Consider the following 19,758-nt stretch of genomic DNA (forward strand, 5'->3'; position numbering starts at 1 on the left):
ACCTTTGTTGTCTGGTGATTTCATGAGTCTCTAGTTGCACTTTCTTCTTCTGACTGTGCATCCAATATTTCTTCCCTTCTTTCAGCCTCCTGTATGCTTCCTCTTCTCCAGGCATCATTCTCTCCCAGAACTTTTTCTTTCTTTCTCCCTGGCCCCTTCTTTCTTTCTTTCTTTCTCCCTCCTCCCTTTCTTTCTCTCTCTCTCTCTCTCCATGCCCCCTTTCTTTCTGTCCCCCTATTCCTGTCCACTTTTCTTTTTGTTTCCCTTCTTTCTTTGTCTCCCTGCCCCCTACACAGTGCTAGGGTAGGTCAGTAATGATTTTCAGCAGCACTTTCCAGAGAGTGCTGTTGAAAATTTTTGAATCAATCTGGTCAGTGACACTTAACCAGACAGCAGATGCTACTATCAGGATAAGTGCTTTTAAATATGAGGTCCATTGCATACATTAGGATTGTCAAAAGTACATATCAGTATGTATGTGCTAACCCTGACCTCATGAAAGTCTTCACAACCTACTAGTAAAGTTATGCACAGATACACTGTATATAAATTTTACCAGTGGCGTACCTTGCATATGTGACACCCGGGGCCCATCATTTTTTGGCACCCCCCCCCATCTGTACGAAAAACATGATTTTTAGTAACAAGCCACACGTCACACATGAAAAGGCAGCATCTTACATATGCAGTGAGCAGTACAACATCAATACACCCATTGTAAAACTAAACAAGCCAGACTAGTACAGATCAATCCTACACCGTCAATCCTAACAGAAAACCATGTCTTTTGAACACACAGAACACAGAAAACACCTTCGCCTAGTATGGAATATGTCATCACAAACTAACCCCTCCCCCTTTTACAAAAATGTAGGGTGGATTTTAGCCACGGTGGTAACAGCTCTGACGCTCATAGAATTCTGAGAATCAGAGCTGCTACCACCACGGCTGGTACTAAAAAACGTTCTACAGTTTTGTAAAAGGGGGGATAAAATAGAAATACATAGACAAAGGTTAAATTGAACCAGCAAGAAGCTGGACTCTGCATACAATGCAAAACCACAGAAACAGTGATACATGTTAGAGAATGACAAGGGGAAAAAATCTGTCCCCGTCACCGCCCCGTCACCGGCCCACCATCGTCTGCACCGCCCCGTCACCGCCGTTCCCTTCACCGCCCCGTCACCGTCACCGCCATCCCTTTCACCGCCCCGTCACCGCCACTGCCATCCCATTCACCGCCCCGTCACCGTCCCCGCTGCATCCATATAAGCCTTAGTACTGTAATATTTAGCTTATTCCTTTCTTATAAATCAAAGTTCCTGCTGCTGAACTAGAGAAAGAGATATTCAGCTGGCAGGGCTTTGTTTATAAATTTTTATCAACACAACTAATATACTATTTTATCCTAAAGCAAAAAATAAATAAATAAATATAATTTTTTTTTCTACCTTTGTTGTCTGGTTTCTGCTTTCCACATCTTCTCATTGAATTCCTTCCATCCACTGTGTGTCATCTCTCTGCGTCTTCCATTTGCTGTTACTGTGCCTCTCCCTTAACCCCCCCCCCCCCCAATTGGTCTAGCACCCATCTTCTTCCCTCCGCTCCCGCATAGTCTGGCATCTGTCTTCTTCCCACTCTGTCTTCCACATTTCCCTTGGGGGTCTGTTCCTCTCCACCCTCCTTCAATGTCTGTCCTATTCCTTTCCACCACCACCCTTCCCTCCCTCCTTTACCATCTGTTCCTTTCTACTACCCTTCAGCTCCTCTCGCGTGGCCTATCTACCTTCCTTCCTCTTATTTTCATGGCACATTACAATGTAATTTGTGCAAGCCACTGGAGCCTGCAAGCTCGGTCCCTGTCCCATCCCCACAAACCATCTCGCTTCTGTGCTCCTATTTTCTCCATTTCTAATATCTCCCCTATGTATCTGTCATTGCCCCCCCTGTGTCCATATACCATCCCCATGGCATGTCCCCTTTATGTCTCTGTCCCTATGCCCCATGCACATAATTTCCCCTCTTTCTGTTACCTTCCTGTGTCCAGATTTCCCCTATCTTCCTCTTCCATACCAGTGTGTCTCTTCTTTTCAACCCCATCTAGCTTTTTTCCCTCTTTCTTCCCCCCCCCTGCTTCTAGCATCTGGCTCACCTGCCAGTCCTTCCCTTTCTTTCCTGCTGTGGGTTTTTCTTTCTGACTTCATCCCCTTGGCCCAGAATCCTTTTCCCTTTCACTCCCTCCTTCCAATTTGAGCCGGGAACACTAGCGATCGCACGGTCCCCGCAGCCACTACCTGCCTGCCCAATTGATCCTAGTGTTTAGCCAGCTCTCTCCCTTCTCCTCACCTTAGTTTATAGGTTTTCTTTTTCGGTGACCTGCACGCTTTCCCAAAGAGCCGCGCACGCGCGGCTGCTCAGTGTTCAATCTTCTGCTCTGCTGCAACTTCCTGTTTCCGGTTGCGTCAGAGCAGAAGATTGAACACTGAGCAGCCGCGGGTGCGCAGCTCTCTGATAGCATGTGGGTCGCCGAAAAAGAAAATCTACAAACTAAGGTGAGGAGAAGGGAGAGAGCTGGCTAAACACTAGAATCGATTGGGCAGGCGGGTGTGAGCTGCGGGGACCGCGCGATCCTTCATGCCTCACTGCGGGGACAAGACCATTCACCGCCCTGCGGGCGGTGAATGGCCTTGTCCCCGTCGCCGCAGCGACTGCTAGTTTTCTTCCCCGTTTTCGGCGGGTGACCCGCGGCTAAAATGCGGTGGCCGCGGGTAAACCGCCACCGTGTCATTCTCTAATACATGTCTCCTAAAGCAATAAATAAATAGAAATTTTTTTTCTACCTTTGTCTTCTCTGGTTTCTGCTTTCCTCATCTTCTTGTTACTCTCTTCCTTCCATCCACGGTCTGCCATCTCTCTGCCCCTATATGGCATCTTCTCTCCTTCTATGCCCCTTCCAGAAACTTTATGCCTCCCCCTTCCATCTTTCCTTTCACCCCCATTGGTCTGGAATCTCTCTCCTCTCTTTCCCTCTCCCACATCTCTATTCTGCAATCCCTTTCTTCCCTCATTTTCCTTTTCAATTTATTTTCTGCATCCATCTAGATTACGTTCTTACTACCCTCTCATCAATTTCCTTTTTTACTGTCTACCTACAGCTCGCCACCTCTTTCCCTCACCCGCTCCAGTATTTCCCTAACTCAGTCCTTTTCCCCCATCATGTGCCCTCCTTTTATTTATCCCCTCCTTCTATTTTGTGCCCTCTTTCTCTACTCCTTCCATCTAGTACCTTCTCCTCTCTCTGTCCACTTCCATCGTCTGCTCCCCTCTTTCTCTCCTCCCATTTCCTTCCTGCATTTGCTCCCTTATCTCTCCCATCTGCATTTCCATCCAACATAGGCTTCCCCTTTACCCACCATACTACCATCCAATGTCTGCCCTTTCTCTCTCCATCCACCCCTCTTCAATCAACATCTGCCCCCTTTCTTTCCCTCCAATCCAATTCCATCCAGTATCCTTCCCCCTTATGTCTCTCTCCTCTTTCCCTGTACATCAGTTCCATCAGCACCACCCTTCCATTCCACCGTGCCCCCTTTCCCTCCCTGCACCACTCTTTCATTCCAGCAGTCCTGCTCCTTTCTCGCGATGACTGTAGCTGCCGGCTGCCGGTCCACCCTCTCTGACGTACTAGCTCTGGAGCAGAGTCGGCAGCCGCGTGCTGGAAGGTCCCGCGATGACTCCAGGCTTTGCTCCGGAAGAAGTAAGTTACGTCGGAAGGGGTTGACCCGGCAGATGCAGGGAGTTGCGGCAAGGACCCACGATGACTGCATCTGCCGGGTTCACCCCCTCCAACATAACTTACTTCTTCCAGAGCAAAGCCGGCAGCCGAGTCATCGGGGGACCTTCCTGCACCTCAGTTCAGCTGCCGACTCTGCTCTAGAGCAGTGTTTTTCAACCTTTTTACACCCATGGACCGGCAGAAATAAAATAATTATTTTGTGGACTGGGAAACTACTAAGACTGAAATTTAAAAACCATATTTCCGCCCCGTCTCCGCAAGCTCAGTCCCCGCAAACCATCTGATCCCATCCGCATAAGTCTCAGTTATGATTTTATATTGAACATATTTTATTAAAGTATAAAAAGAAACAATATTCTGTACAATTGTCATTTTATAAATATAAATATACAGAGCAAGGACCAACAAAACATCTGGCTCCCCTCCCCTTCACATATATCCCCTCTACTATCAAGAAAACTGAACAAGCCAAATTATTATAGAATGCTACACAGAAATATCATGCTAACAGAATACTGCAGTCACACATGACAGGAATAGTGTTAGGGGAATGTCCCCTGGTCCGAGAGAGCCCTAAGCCAGCTGGAAGCTAAAGAAGCACTGCCTGGGCTTTGTAGTCCCCAGTTATGTCTCTAGCAGGATATATATTTCAAATCTGATATATTCTAATGACAAAATAGAAATAAAATGATTTTTTTCTACCTTTTGTTGTCTCTAGTTTCTGCTTTTATCTTCTTTTCACTCTTCCTTCCAGCGTCTGCCCTGTCTCTTCAATCCAGCATCTGCCCGTTCCATCCACTGTCTGCCCCTGTCATCTCTCCTCTAGACCCCCCCCCCCCCCTTTGGTATGGCATCTATCATCTTCCCTCTGTTCCCTCATGGTCTGGCATCTTTCATCTCTCTTTCCCTCCCCCCCTGTGGTTTTTAACATCTCTCTTCTCATTTCCTCTGCTCAGATCTGATATCTCTGTCTCCTTCCCCGTTCTCTGGCATCTCTCTCTCCTCTCTCTCTTCTCTTTCCTTCTCTGGTCTGCTTCTTTATTTTCTGCATCTGTCTAAATTAAATTCATTCTTACTATGCAGTCCTCAAATTCCCTCTTTTCACTATGTCTACCCACAGCATGCCACCCCTTTCCTTCACCCTCCACTATCTCACTAACTCTATCTTCTTCCCCCATCCAGCATATGTCCTTTTTCTTTATCCCTCCTTCCATCCAGTATGTGTTCTCTTTCTCCACTTCCATTCAGCATTTGCTCTTCCTTCTCCCCACTTCCATCATCTGCCCTCTTCTCTCTCCCCACTTCCATCATCTACCCTCTTTTCTCTCCCCACTCCATCATCTGCCCCTTCTCTCTCTTTCCCCCACTTCCATCATCTGCCCTCTTCTCTCTCCCCCTTCTCTCCACTTCCATATCTGCCCCTTCTCTCTCTTCCCCCACTTCCATCATCTGCCCTCTTCTCTCTCCCCATTTCCATCATCTGCCCCTTCTCCCCACTTCCATCTGTCCCCTTCTCTCAATCTCTCTATCCACCACAGGACCATCTTTCTCCCTTCCTCATCTTTGCGATTTTGGCAACAAGATTGGCAAGGCCCCCTTCCGCGATGGCACTCAGCGGCATCGGCACCCTCCCCCCCTGCGATAGCACTCAGATTTGGCCTCCTTCTCCCGGCATCAACAGAACTTCAGATCGGCAACAGGTGCTCAGTCAAAAGCTTTCCTCTGACTGAACGGCCTGGGCGGAAACAGGAAGCCACCACTGCCCCAAGCTCTCCCTTCAGAAGCATCGCGCTGACCAGCATTCCCCTCCCCGACATCAATTCTGACGTCAAAGAGGAAGTTTCTGGGCCAGCCAGGCAGCGATTGGCTGGCCCAGAGCTTCCTTTCCAATGTCAGAATTGACATCGGGGAGAGGAATGCTGGCAGGGAGAGCTTGGGGCAGCGGTGGAGGACGTCAGGGAGAGGAAGGCTGATCGGCCCAGTAGATCGTGACGGCAACACGAGTCTATCACGCAATCGACTCGCATTGCCTTCCTGATCTACCAGTCGATCGCGATCGACATATTGGGCACCCCTGCTCTAAGTACCAGTGAAGGGGCTCACTAAGTGGCACTTGCATTTAGCAAGCTACCCAGAGGTGAATTGGACTCAGAAAGTCTTTATTAAGGTACAAAGATATCAAGAAAGAACATCCAGGACTTGTTGCATTTTAGAAAGCTAAATTACTTACCATTCTTTTATCTCTTGCCATCTCAAACATCCTTTATTGCTGGAAAGACCTATCCAAAGTAGAGTTCAGCTCATGGTGGAACAATGTCTTCTTGACAGCTAAATATGAAAGTTTTTGCCGAAAGGTTTAAGTGTATAAGATCCAATGACAATCTTTGGTCCCCTTTCAAAATTTTGGCAGACACATCCTTAAATACTATCTCCATTAATTTACATACATTGTAAATTGTCATGCTTATTTTATGGTCTAATGTGAGGTATCCTATTACAACCATATGACATTATTCCATGTTACTTATGATTATAAATTTGCCATATACTACACCTGTGTTTGTAATTGTACAGTTCAGGTACAAGATTCTTTATCTGAAGTTCTTGGGACCAGAGATATTTGGATTCTAGAATGTTTCAGTTTTTGCAATGTGTCATTACCAGTGGCAGTAGCGATTCATATTCATCACCTGTTGCAGCCCTGCAGGCTTCTTTCTGCTGCCTCCTGCCTTGCTGACATCACTTCCTCTTTCCTTCCTGGCTGGACATGACAGAAAGAAGCATGTGGGGCCGTAGCAGGCAATAAATATGAATCACTGTGGCCACAGGCAACATCTCAGAGGTACCAGTGTGAGGTAAAAAAATGTAAAAAAGTGAAGTCTTTAAAGTGACTTTTTGAGGCCAGGTTTCACATGTGATGCTAAAATTAAGCATTTTTGTCCAAATAAGTAATGCAACAATGTTACAAAAAATTTTCATTTTTTGAAGCTTTTGGGTTTTTATAATTTCAGATAAAGCATCTTGTACCTGTACTTATTTTTTCTTATATATTGTTCCTTACTATCTCTATTTTGTAAAAGTTTCAACAAAAATATTGAACTAAATTGAACTAAAAAAAAAAAAAAAGAAAGAATAGGGCACAGCTTTTCTTTGACTTCTCTAGTGTCAGGTTGCAATTTTGAAGGTTATAATGAAAAGATTAAGAAAGATAAACAGTTGCCCTAAGGAACTATTTGAATTAATTAAGAGCTTTCAAAAACCATTTACTAGTACAAATTCTGGCTCTTTAGGTTGTGATGCCTTTTGCAGATTACTTTTTACAGAAAATTAACTTCATCATGTCTCATTTAATTCATTTTGCTCTGATCTTGTTGGCTTTGCTCATTCTATTTTTGCGCTTGATTTATTTGATGTACTTGGTACTGAAGTAGGAAAGATTTTGGTAAAAGAGAAAACAAATATCTTTGCTTAAACCTGTGTTCAGGCTTCTGGGAAAGAATGTGCCTCAATAATACTTAAATCTTTGCAGTTGATGACTATTATTCATCCATAAAGAAACCTTAATTAGATTCTTCTTGGTTGAAAAGTTTTGCCTACTATCTAACATTTCTTTGTAAGGTCATAAAGTTTATGGAGGGTAATTCTCTAACTGTGTAATAAAGCACTTGTTCTATAAAGGAATATAGGCACCTATAAGGGGCAGCTGAAAAGTTCTCAGCCCAACCAATAAGCGAATGATGCGGAGCCATGAAACTTACGAGGTATTATACACTTTTCTTGATACTTTCTTTTCAATGATATGAAATGAAAAGTGTTAAGAAAAGTGTGGAATAACTTGTAAGTTTAATAGCTCCAAATTATTCTCTTCTTGGTTGGGCTGAGAACTTTTCAGTAGCCCCTCATAATTTCCTTTCTGTTACATATACAAAGGAGTCCGTACATTAAGTGATCAATCCATGCTCACAAACCACTTGCAGAAGGGTGTCAATCACATCTTTCAGCTCCTCCTCCTTCACCAGTGGCTCCCTCTTCAGTTTTTCCTTCTGAAAGCTAACCAAGAAGAGGTGTTCTGATCTGCTCTGTTTGGTTTTTATTATTTTTGGTTCTTATTACTCTGTTTTCAGGAGGTTTGGGTGACAGAAGACCCAATATTTGGAGTTACTCTGCTGAAAGAGAACGCAGACTCTGCATGCCAGCCTGCTTTGTGTTACTTTGAGGTTCAGGGTCAATTCTCCCGGGAACCTGCTTGCCTTTTGATTTATTGTAGGATTGAGTGCAAGCTGTGGGGCTCCAGTGTGAATCCCTTTGGGTTTCAGGGAGCTCACTGCATTTTATTTTCCCCTGTCGCGCCATGAGGATTTATGGGGTTAAGCTTTCAATCAGTTCCAATCCGACTGGCAGGCTGAAGATTTCCAGATCTGTTCCACAAGGATTCGAGGCAGAAAGTTCTCTCTACTTCAGTCAGGCTGAAGCAAAGCTGACACAGGCAGGCACCAGCAGCAGTAGCACTATGAGTGTGGCCCATTATTTCCCTATGGGGAAAATGGTGGGGGGGAGGGGTTGCCCTCACGGGACATTTTTGATGCAATTTTTCTGACAACAGCCATCTTGGATTTTAAACAATCTTTTTTCTAAAGTCTCTATCTGCCTCAAAACCCTTCAATTTGGCTCAAAATCAATTGGGATTGAATTCTCAAGATGTTTTACCCCTATATCATGAGTGATAGAAACTCGGATGTGTGAAATACAATAATATTCTAATCTGTTACACTTTCACAAAAGTATATGAATGTCATAAATCAATGTAAGCAGTGCTGCTTCAGTTTCAGGAGATGTGTGTTTCTCAAAACACGGAGGAAAAAGCCTCAGGCAAATGCCCTCCCACCACCACAATGGTGGAAAAAGGTGGTAGGGTGGTAATCTTCATTGGCAGAAAACCTCCATTACACTCCCTGTTGAGTAAACTGTAAGCAGGGCTGTCTATGCAATCGACAGATGAAAATTATTCAACTTATCTCTGATCGGTACACCGACGATGGCCAGCGTTTCACCAACTTGCTGCCTCAGGGTGCAAAAATCCGATCACTAAAGCCAGAAGAAGAAAATTAAATCAAAAACTGGACTTGTGCATAACTTCAAAACATATTTAAAGAAGCCATTATGACAAACCTTTAAACCGGGACGTACTCGCCGTCTCCTCTGATCAAAAAGATGGCTACATCAGGACTGTACGGGGTTAAGAAGCTCCCGGGAGATGACGTCAAAACCCGGAAGTGGTTGTTCAGTAAAAATGCTGACTAGGCTATCGATTCAATAAAAAGTGCAACAAATGCAGTGAATTCAAAAGCCACTTATAAAGAGCTGCATTTGTTCTCCCTAGACACTATATGTTTATGTATTAGATTAAACTATCTCATTCATTTATTCATTTATGTATCTATTTTTAAATTTTATTTTAAAAACATAATTTTTCATTTTTGATTTTTATTTGTTTTAATTGAATTTTGTGATGTTTCTTAAATTTTTTAAAATTTTAATTAAATATATGTGTGGGTCTCAAGGGAGATTTATCCTACAGTATGCTCGTAAGCAGAGTGAATCAAAACCTTATAGGGAGCTAGCAAAAAAGACACTAGCAAAAAACGTTAGCTGAAAAGCGCTAGCAGAAAAAGAGGAGATATCAAAGGTTGGAGTTACAAAACCATGCTCCAATCTAATCTCAAATTTAACCCAATGGGTTCCTCACTGTTCAATTTGTGAATCCACATTTGTTCCGCTCTTAACAGGCTCTGTGGTCGGTTTGTATAACTGTCATCAATGTGATCGATAACGCAACAGTAAAGGTCTGTAAATGCATGATTGTGCTCTAAACAGTGAATAACCATAGGAGCCTGAAGTTTATTGGTACGAATGCAGCTCTTATGCTCAATAGCCCGTGTTTTGAAAGGGCGAGTTGTTTGGCCCACATATATCATCGGGCAAGGGCAGACAAAAACATAGACCACAAAAGTAGAGGTACAGGTAGTAATGTGTTTCAATTTGAACATTTGACCTGTGTTAGGATGAATGAAAAAATCAGTTAATTCTCGTGTGACAGTGCAAATGGAGCAACTGCCGCATTTAAAGTGGCCTGTTGATTGAGTGGTAATCGCATGTGAATCCACAATGTCAGATGGACTTAGTATTTCTTTAAAGTTCTTTTGACGTGAGTAAGCCATTCTTAGATGAGTGTCACTAAACGTAGGATGTAATTCCATTATTTCCCAATGGTGTCTCAATATCCTTGTGATAGTGTTGATGTTGGGGGAGTATTCAAGAACACAAGTGACAATGTTTTCCGTTGTTTCATTGTCCTTGTCTTTGTCTCTGGGTATAAAGAGTAAGTCTCTGTTCAAAAACTTTGCCCTTTTATAGGCTCTTTTCAAAACTGCTGAAGGATATCCTCTGTGTTTCAGACGAGTGTATAATTGTTTGCTCTTAAATTTGTAATCTGTAGTATCAGAGCATAAACGCCGGTATCTAAAAAACTGAGATATGGGTAAACTTCGTTTCAAAGCAGCTGGATGATTACTTGAAAAAGTGAGAAAAGTATTCCTGTCGGTACTTTTCCTATGAACAGTTGTTCCGATAAACCCATTATCTTTAAAGACACTAACGTCCAAAAAAGAAATTTGTTCAGGATGACAAGCCATGCTGAATTCTACATTCTGATGTCTTGAATTAAGCCAAAGGTGGAATTGATTGAGTTCTTCTTGAGTGCCTGTCCAGATGACAAAAACATCATCAATGAACCGTAACCATGTGAGTATCTTATCAGAGAATGGATTATTTAAAATCCATTTGTTCTCAAAACTTTGCATGAAAAGGTTAGCTATTGAGGGTGCCATGGTTGCACCCATGGCTACCCCCGAGATTTGCTGGAAAAATCTTTTTTCAAATCTAAAATAGTTTCTTTTCATTGCCAGAGATAGAAGTTGTATTATAAAGTGAATGGGTATTCTGTGATTACTCAAGTTGTTGCGAAGAAACTCTTCTACAATGGCGATGGCCTCATCCTGAGGGATGATGGTGTATAATGATTTTACATCAAACGTGACAAAAAAGGTTATGAGGTTGGAATTTGGAATTTCAGAAAGTTTAATGAGGAATTGAGAAGAGTCCCGGAGATATGAGAACCCTTCTGTTACCAAGGGGCGAAGAAAGACATCAACAAAGGACGACAGAGGTTCCAAAACGGAACCAGTACTTGAAACAATGGGGCGACCCGGGGGATTACTCATGTTTTTGTGGATTTTAGGTAAAACATAGAATACAGGGACTCTGGGATTAACGGTGTTTAAATACATATATTCTTTATTTGTCAAAAAACCATTTCCCAAGGCAGAGGATGTTAAAGATTGTATTTCAGAAACCAGAAGCGGGGTAGGGTCCGCTTCCAATTCCCTATAATCCGTAGGTGTATTTAACAATCTATGTACTTCCGCCTTGTAGCTAGCCGTATCTAGAACCACTACACCTCCCCCCTTGTCAGCCCGGCAAATCCTAATTTGTTGATTAGATTTAAGTTTTTTCAAGGCTAGAAATTCGTCGCATGACAAATTGTATGGTTGATATCTTCTTTTGTTTTTATTTGTAAATTTTCTAACGTCCCTGATAACCAATTCCTTATATAACATAAGATGGGGACTCGGAGCCGTAGGTGGAGTCCAAGTGGATTTTTTACTAATGACTGACTCGTCTGTGTTGGTGAAGGAGTGTTGAGCAAAAAATTCCTTTAAATGAAGCTTTCTGAAAAATCTTTCAATGTTCGTTCTTAATTTGAAAGTTTGCAAAGGTTGAACTGGAACAAAAGAGAGACCCCGTGATAACACCGAGATTTCTGTCTCACTTAAACTCTGTGAGGAAAGATTGAAAACTATTTGTTCTTTGTCCTCAAGTTTCAAGTTTCAAGTTTATTAAGTCTTGATGAATCGCCTATATAATTTGCTAGGCGATGTACAATAAAAATAACATGTATTAATAAATGAAACAAGTGCAATGTTAAAAATGACATAAAAACAAATTTGTTGTATAGACAAGAAACATACTTTACAAATTGATCAAAAACCTAAATTCATAATAATAATGTGAGGGTAAAACATACAAGACATGTGAGGCTAAATAGGGAAATAGTTACAATTTTGATAGAAGAGAGGAAGAAACATAAAAGGGAAAAACAAAAGGTGGGTAAGAGGTGGCTGTTTTTTGTTGTTTTTTTTTAAAAAAGAAAAAAAACCGAGAATGTGTATAGGATTGTCAATTTTACTACTCATAATAACCATACGCATCTTTGAAAAGAAAAGTTTTTAGCATTTTTTTAAACTGAGTTAGGTCTTTTAGCTCTCTGATGTGTTGGGGTAGAAGATTCCATGATTGAGGGGCATTAACTGAAAACATATCCTGTCTTCTGGTTCCTATCATTTTAATAGATGGAACTGTAAGAAGATTGGTTGAGGAAGAACGAAGTGAGCGTGTCGTACTATAAGGAATAAGCCATCTGTTAATGAATTGGGGTTCATTATAATTTAAAGCTTTGAACACCAAAAGCAATAATTTAAAAGTGAATCGATGGCTTATAGGAAGCCAATGAGATTTAACTAACAGTGGAGTAACGTGGTCGTATTTTTTCGCTTTGTGAATTAGTTTCACGGCGGTGTTTTGTATGAGCTGCAGCCTTCTTTTTTCTTTTAGAGTTATATTAAAGAGAAGAGAGTTACAATAATCTAGTTTGGTCATAACGAGGGAATGAATGAGAATGTTGATTGCATCTGGTTCTAAGAATTTAGTTAATGATCGAATCAAACGAAGTTTGTAGAAACAAGATCTAACTATATTGTTTATATGCTCATGGTAAGAAAACTTATCATCGATTATAACTCCCAATATTTTTAGAGAAGTGACCTGTTCTAAATTGATGTTATTGATCGAAATTGGAGAGCTCAGAGTTATATCTTTTTTCCAAGGGAAAAGCATCGTTTTTGTTTTGTTAATGTTTAAAGATAATTTATTTATAGTTAACCAATTTTTTATTGTTACCAGTTTATTGTTAATAGCTGCTATATCATCGGTGCTTTCTGGATCCAAAGGATGAATGAGCTGAATATCATCTGCATATACAAAAGCTGTGAAACCTAGAGATTGTGTTATGTTTAGAAGAGGTGACAGAAATATATTAAATAGAAGAGGAGATAGTTTTGAACCTTGCGGGATACCATATTCTAATGAATAACTTTTGGATATACTATTGTTAAATCTAATGAAAGAAGAACGGTTAGACAGAAAAGAATTAAACCATTCAAGAGTTTGATCAATGATTCCAATAGATTCTAGTCGATTAATTAACAGGTTGTGGTCGATGGTATCGAAAGCGGCGGTTAAGTCTAAAGAAATTAGAACCACGGATCTATGGTGTTCAAGGAAATAGTGAATGTTGTTGATTAATCCTAACATGGTATATTCTGTGTTATGGAATTTTCTGAATCCAGTTTGAAAAGGATGAAGAACATTAGTGGATTCAACAAAGTCAGATATTTGTTCGAAAACAAGACTCTCTGCGAGTTTTGCCATAAAAGGGATATTTGCTATAGGTCGATAATTAGAGATTTCTTCAGGTGTAATTTTATGGTCTTTGATTATTGGCGTGATTATAGTTTGTTTCCAGCTCTGGGGAAATGTAGCGGAAAGAAAACTGTTTTGAATTAGTGAGAGAATGAAGGGGCCTAAACAAGAGAAAAATTTTTTGTAATAGTATGGTGGTAAAATTTCATCACGAGTTCCCTTGAGGTTGATTTTGTGTAAGCTAAGCTCAATATCTTTTAGAGTAGGAATTTTAAGTTTGGAGCATTTAGACAATGGAACAAAAGAGTGAATTGTTTTGTCTGCAGGTTGATTACTTACATTAAATTGAAATGATTCTCGAACCTTGTTAAGTTTGGTAGAAAAGTAATCCGCGATATCCTGGGCTGTAAGATTACAATTTTGTGCATTGTTCTTTTTTTTTAATAGAGGGGATAAAGATTTTACCAATGAAAAGAGAGTTGCTGAGCTTTTGGTTTCTGTAATTTTATTGTTATAATATTTGTTTTTAGCTTGATTTATTTTTTGTTTATAGAAGGTTGCGTGATCTTGGTATTGTTGTAAATTTGTAATTGTTTTATTATTTCTCCATTTTCTTTCAAGAGATCTTTGCTGTTTTTTTAGTAGTGAGAGTTCTTCAGTGAACCATGGGTTTGTAGTTTTGCGGCTTGAAATTGTTTTGGAAATTAATGGAGCTTTAGTATCGACTATGTTTCTTAATGTACATTCCCATGTTTGAATTTGTTCTTTGAGAGATGATGAGGTAAAAACTGAATGAAGTGAATCAAATGCTGATGTTATATCGGATTGTTCGATTTTAGCAAAATCTCTAAAGGTAATCGTTTTGTGGTTAGGCAATAATAAATTAGGAATGTGTTGTTGAAAAGTAAGATTACTAGATATAAGGAAATGATCGGACCATGGTACTGGATAAATTACAGGATCAGAGTAGTTGTACGGAGAAGCTTTAGATGTGAGAATCATATCAAGAGTATGTTTAGCCAAATGAGTTGGTTGATGAATAATGGGCAAAAGATTAATCGTGTGTAGGAACGAAAGCATCTCCTTTGTGATTGATGAAGATTGTTCTTCAAAATGAATGTTAAAGTCTCCCATAACTAAAGGATGCGAACAAGATGTGCAGTGATCGAAAATTAGATTTTGTAATGAGATTGTTTTATTTTGATCCATCGGAGGAGGGGCGTAAAGTAGTAATAATTCCAGATTGGGGTGGGTTTTAATTTTTGCATGTAAATATTCAATGGAAACGTTACCTAGAGATTGCTCACAACGATCTACTAATCCTTTACGAAAAATAATGGCAAGACCACCACTCTTACGGTTGTGACGGTGATTCCAGATAAAGTCATAGTTTGGGGGACAGCAATATGAAAGATAAGGCTCTTCTCCTTCAGATAACCAAGTTTCTGTAATGCACAAAATATGAAATCCTTGAGTTAAAATTGTGTCTTTCAAAAGATGAAATTTATTTTTAATTGATCTGGAGTTTATTAGTCCTAATTTTAAGGTAGTAATTCTATTATTGTTGACTACTGATGATGGTAAGACATTATTAGAGGTGGTCATGGAGCGAATTGGCAATGTAGGAATTTCTAATAAGTTCTTTGGATTGGATGGAATCTTGTTTTTGGGTGGTGGTCGATGACCCCACTGTACTGGTATATTGGAGGCGTTGATCATTGTCCTGTTTGACTTAATGTTAATAAAAATTGTTGTTGATTCTAAAGAAGGATTAAAACATTTGACTGAGTTGTGAAATGAGAATAAAAAACAAAAAGGTAAAATTACCAAATAAAACCAAAGTAAAAAATGATGATTTGCGCCCTCAGTTTGCGCACGAAGGAGCGCACTAAGGAGCAGGTTATGCTCCTTTTGCGCGCTCCTTCGGCGCCGCAAAGAATCCAGGGAAATATAGCATAGCCAACCTGGTGGGGGCGGAGTCCGGCACCAGAGACAGCTGGGAGAACAGCAAAGACTGGTGGGGGCGGAGTCCGGCGCGACTTGTCCCGTTGTGCTCTCGTGACCGGTGGTTTGGTGGTGCGTCCCCTTTGTTTTCCTTTTGTTCTGTTTTGCCCTGTTCCTCCAACGTTGTCTTGTTCTAAAAAATCCTCCTCGGAGTTAGATAAAGATCCCCCTTCTGATGGATCTGAAGATTCAAATTCTCTCCTTTTTTGTTTTGAAGGATTGTTTAACCAGGGATATACTCTCTTTTTGGCGTAATCTTCCTCGTCTCTCTTAAACTTCTTTATTTTATTCTTTTGTAAATTTGCCCTTAAAGGAGTCAATTTTTTTCTGTGTGTCAGCTAGTTCTTTATCAAAAGTATCAGTATCCAAACTACTTTTCAGTTCCCCAAGTTTGGTATCCAAATCAAATTGAAAAGTTTCAGTTATTACTCGAGTTTTTTCAATGATGAGTACCATTAAATCTAGTGAGCATTTATTGAGGATTCCAGCCCATTGCGTTAGAAAAACAGAATCTTCAGTGAATAGGGTGGGTGCTTTAACAATCCTCAAGCCTCTGGGGATGAATTCTTTCTTGCAATATTCTAGCAAAGTGGCACCATGTAGTGTAGCTCTAACTAGTTTTTTTGCTAGATACATGTATTCAACCCAGGTGGCATTTACACTCAATGTTTCAGGGAGTTGAAAAACAGAAGGCCTTTGTAACAGATCTGATACAAAGTCGGTAGTGAATCCAAACCCTGTTTGCCAGCCATGAGCAGCCATTAATCCTTATCCCTAAATATATAGTGATAGAAACTCGGATGTGTGAAATACAATAATATTCTAATCTGTTAAACTTTCACAAAAGTATATGAATGTCATAAATCAATGTAAGCAGTGCTGCTTCAGTTTCAGGAGATGTGTGTTTCTCAAAACACGGAGGAAAAAGCCTCAGGCAAATGCCCTCCCACCACCACAATGGTGGAAAAAGGTGGTATATCATGCCAGGTTTGCGCTGTATGGTTGTTAGAGGAGCATCTGTGTGCAACGTGCCAAAGTGCATGCGAGGGAAGGGCAGGAGCCTTAGGTTTAGCTTTCTGTGAGTTCTCTAGGGCCAGGGAACCACAGGGGGGTTGTATGGTAAGGAGAAAATCCCTTCCAGAATCTTCAAATAGTCAAGGCATGAAACGCAAATACATGGACACTGCAAAGCCCAAGAAAAGCCAGTCTGAGGTCCTGCAGAGGTCCTTGAGGCCTCTTGTCCAAGGATTTACTCCAGAATTTGTGAATCTTCTATGGAAAACTTATTTGATGGGCCTGGGTATGTATTGTGCTGCCTGGGGACATGCCAGTATTGGACCGGGGAGAAATGCCTCTTTAAAAGATTTCTTTGCTGTACAGAAAGCTGGCTCCCAACCTGCGTGACCAAGCAGAACAGGACTGGGAGGACTGGAGATCAGACTCCATGCCTTTATTGTCCCAGGGCTCAGCTTCCTTCCCAGAGGATTCTGCTTCCCTGTCAGAGACTAGAAGTCAAGAGGCGATCACTGATATCGACCAGGGAGACGATCAATTGGTGCGGTGAATGTTCAAGTCGGCTACTGTTCCACATGTCATCATGGATGCGCTCTGGGAGTTGAAGTTGGAGCTTCAGCAGCCTTCCACCTCATAGTACACAGTCTTGAGTGGCACAAAAGCTCAGACCACCTCTTTTCCCTCGCATCTGGACATCACCTTGCTAGGAGGGGTGGGAGTTCTGGCAGGAGGGATTGGGCATCCCTCCTGCCAGTAGTCTTTATGGGAAGAGGGGGAAGGGTTGCCACTAAACTTATCATGGCAGGGAGATCCCTTGCCACGATAAGCTCAGCAGCAACCCGATTCTCTAACCGGCGCCTGTAATATGGATGTCGGTTAGAAAAGGGTTATTAGGTGGGCTTAGCCGTGATTCTCTATAGGACGCCCGTGTGCGATTCTCAAAAGCTGCTTAGGAAGCTTCTGAAACAGGGTGTCCTATACACAATCTGGCCCCTAGTGTCCAATCATAGTGTCCAATCAATAAGGGAAATATTAAAGTTACAGTTGGGCCTGAAGCCATAGAATCTCAACTTTCCATGGTTCCAGGCTCCATTATGCCCCATAGATAATAATGGAGTGGGGACATTTTGGGAATAATTTTGTCAAATTTTAAAGAAAAATACTTTCCAGCTGGTGGATCCTGCGCTTTTAAAATTTAAAACCAAGCAAAAAAGCAAAGAGAAAAACCGTTAAAAAAATCTGAACCCCCTAGCCCCGCCCCCAGGCCCGCTAAGTTCCACCAACCCCCGCCCCATCATGCCTCATTCCCATCACCAATCATGTCCTAGCCCCACCCCTGGCTGCTTACTCTCGTCAGGTAGGAGGGCATCCGCGCATGCATGGATGCCCTCCTGCCCGACGGTGATTTGATAGAAGCTTTTCAAAACCCAGATAAAGTGCCAGGTTTTGAAAAGCTACCCAGACATGTCCTCAAAAGGGAGGACACTTCCGTGGAAATCTGGACGTCTGATAACTCTAAACAAACCAAACAAAATAAAAGGCAAGAGAGATGTCCTAATCAAACCAATAAAACAGCTTTATTAATTAAAATGTTTTAATTAATAAAGCTGCTTTATTGGTTTGATTAGGACATCTCTTGCCTTTTTCTTTTGTAAGATTTTAAAACCACACATTCTCATGCGCGTCACACATTTTTCTCACAAAACTTTCCAAAAATCTAATAAAATTCCAAAACATTGCATAAATTATTTTAAGAAATTATTCTCTACCAACTTAGACCATCAGAACCATCAAACATGCATCCAAAACCCGCCAGGCCTTTGCAACCTGACTTTCTCCCTAACGACCAAATATTTTTTACCCACCAGACCCTCCTAATTTATCCTAAGGGACCCCTCTCTAACAAGAATTAACCATTTTAAATTTTCCCCGTGACACAATGAATTGCGACCCAAAAAATATATTTTAAAAATTATCTAATTAAATAAAAGGCTCAAAAAACATCTTACTTAAGTCCTATTGAATTCTTCAGGTGACCTCAGCCTCTGAAACAGTTCTGAAGGATCCCCAATGACCCTAAAACTCCTGAAGTAAAAAATGTGAATTCCCTGGAAACCTAGACCGGATATCTCAAAAATTGAGGCCCAGGCTTCACTTGCAGCCTACTGGAGCCTCCCGAGCTGAACTGAACATGTGCAGGAAGTTTGCACATGCTCAGTAACTTCCAGCCAACTAGGCCACATCCCTGGACTTTCCTGACTTCTCTACTTAGCCAGCTGCCAATGCATCAAAGTGCAGAAGAGACCACCTCCTAGGAAGATAAAAATACTTTTTAACCCCTAGTTACATTATTTAGGTCCTATGTTAGTATTCCCATGCAAGCAGTTAGGCCCTCTTTTACTAAGCTGTGATAGAGGTTTCTTTCATGGCCTGGGGGCACTAAATGCTCCAATTCTTCTTCAAAGTTCATAGGAATTCTATGAGTGTCGGAGCATTTAGCACGTCAGGCCATGGTAGATACCTCTATTGCAGTTTAGTAAAAGGAAGGGTTAATGTGGAAGCACTTTCCCCTAAATTCTATAAATTCCACCTAAAGTTAGGTGCTTATATCGACGTGCCTAGCCGATGTAGGCACTTTACTTAGTGTTCCTTTTACAAAGTTGTGGTAACAATTCCTCTGTAGCAAATGCACCAAAAGTCCTTTCAATTTCTATGGGCTTCAGTGCATTTACCATGGGAGAATTGCTACAGCGGCTTTATAACAGGGGTCTTTAATTGATTAATTGGTGCTAATTTGTACTTAACACCTCATAATTGCTGTTAATTGAACTTAATTGACAGTTAAGTGCCTAACTTGAAAAACATGATTATACAAAAAGTAGGTACCTGGTACAAATCATGTAGTTCAAAGTGGACATGTTTTTGAGTTAGGTGCCTGGTTATGACTTAGGCACTGCTGTGTGCCTAACTTAAGCACACCTTATTATGGCTGCTCAGAATTCTGAACTTAAAAGAATTGAGATGGATTTTTGAATTAAACACTCTAATTCCGAATGGTTTAAATGAGAGTGTAGAATGGATGTCAGCAGTGAATTAAACTTTTCAAGCATTTTTTTTAAAGGTGGGAGCTTTAGGAAGTTGTATTTAAAATCAGTATGGTAGCTTCATGTTCACTGTTCCTTTACATGCTAAACTCTGATTCTAGTGAACAGCCAACATGTCATAGTGACGTCAGGGGGTTCCCTTTAAGAATGCGGGTTTGAACATCTTGGCCATTTTAAATTAAACGCGGCAGCCTTCATTCACAAAAGTGGATGGGTTAAAAACTGATAGATAAGAACCTGTTA

Source organism: Geotrypetes seraphini, chromosome 3 (assembly GCF_902459505.1).
Source record: "Geotrypetes seraphini chromosome 3, aGeoSer1.1, whole genome shotgun sequence".
Classification (NCBI taxonomy): domain Eukaryota; kingdom Metazoa; phylum Chordata; class Amphibia; order Gymnophiona; family Dermophiidae; genus Geotrypetes; species Geotrypetes seraphini.